Source organism: Tupaia chinensis, unplaced genomic scaffold, assembly GCF_000334495.1.
Source record: "Tupaia chinensis unplaced genomic scaffold, TupChi_1.0 Scaffold000232_1, whole genome shotgun sequence".
Lineage (NCBI taxonomy): Eukaryota > Metazoa > Chordata > Mammalia > Scandentia > Tupaiidae > Tupaia > Tupaia belangeri.
In genome coordinates, this window is record NW_006159708.1 from 1,787,821 (window position 1) to 1,789,576 (window position 1,756).

Sequence of the window (1,756 nt, forward strand, 5' to 3'; positions counted from 1 at the left end):
AAAAAAAAAAAAAAAAAGACTCCTCCCCTGAATCTCAGCTAAGAAAATGCTCTTTGCCTACAGTCTCCATTATTCTGTCCCACGAGGGTTGTTTTAGGAAGCCTTCCTCTAATCATTTGTAATCCTCTAAGCAAGATATTCTTGGCAGACAGTAACCTAATCATAGTTCCCTTAAATAATTTTTCAGATGTCCCTTCCTAATTGAGGTTCTACACTTCAGACAGGCATTTATACAATACCATTCTCCCAAGTCTTTGATCAGACACCCTGTTTATTGAACTTACTTTTTAAAGGCTTTCTTCATCTTAGATGGAACAATCCAGAAAACCACAATTTCTCCACTATAAGTCTTCAAAGTCTAAATGAGTCAGCCTGACTATGTTAGTGACACCAGAGCCAGGCAACTCAAAATCTCTGTTTCTAGAACACAAATGTCATTCCACATATCACTTAAATTCCATATCCTCTTCAGGAGTGTAGCAAGAAGGGAAGAAAACGTTGCACTACTTTACTTCAAATCCGGTTTACCAAACTCTTACATTATGTAATATGCAAATACTGAGTTTAGATCCTCCACCCCCCCCCCACCCCCCGAGGGCACATGTGCTTGCCAGAGAGAGACAGAGAAAGAGAAAATGAGAAAACAACCCTCATGGAGCATAGTCATGCTGAAATCCCTTCCTCATTTCTCCCTTTTTTGGGATTCTGGGCATGCACACACACACAGACACACACACATGCACTCCCTGGTTGGTCTCAAGCTGCTGGGTCTGAGATTTGCAGTTGGCCATGTGGGATCCAGCTGCTTTAGCCACCATGCCACGGACTAGATCCTCTAGGGTGGGATATTTCTTTATTGTGAAAGTACTTGACCCTTTTTATTATTATTACATTTCTTACTCTAGCTCAAACATTTGTATTTAGAAAATGCAGACTGAGAAATGGGCCTTGATTTCTATATCTGCAAAATGGGATTACCAGCCTCATTGCTGATCTCTAAGTTTCCTTCATGTCTGATGATTTCACACACTGTATTGAAACCAAATAAGATTAAGTAGTGAATGGAAATAGATGGTATGGCTCCAGCGTGTATGGTCTACCTAGTTTTGTTAGGATTGGAACCAGATGAATTTAAATCATTTGAGATGGAACAGCTTACTAGTCAGAGCAGCTAACATTTTCTTCATGGAATGTCAAAAAAGATGAAGAAATGACAAACTGAAATGTCTAAATCTTGTCTGACAGGTTCAGAGATTTTGAAGTTAACTATGTTACTGGTTTCTGTTAAGCTATGCTGGGAAAACCAACAGGAAAAGAATAATCATGATCTGGAATTCCTACTCAGATTCTTTTCAGAATTTCCCCCCAGTGAAAGCTCTGACTTCACAATAACTAACTTGGTGGGTTCTAAGGTCATTCTTAGTTAGTTTGATTGGTTCAGCTCTGTGCTTTATCACAAGCTTTGAATAGCTACTATTTGAAAAGGAATCTCTCTCTTTATGGTAATACACAGTTGCTGCTGTCACCATATGATCCATTTTCCTTCAGAAGCTCTACATTTTATAGAAACTGACATTACAAGAGGTAGTGTCAGCTTGACCCTTCAGTTTTCTGAATGAGATTCAAATCTGTCTTCTCCGTCCTTTTTCTCTCTACCAACTCCCCACCCGCCCCCGCCACTGTCTTTTTTTTTTTTTTTTTTTTTTTTTTTTTTTTTTTTTTTTCCATTTTCTTTTTTTTTTTTTTTTTTTTATCT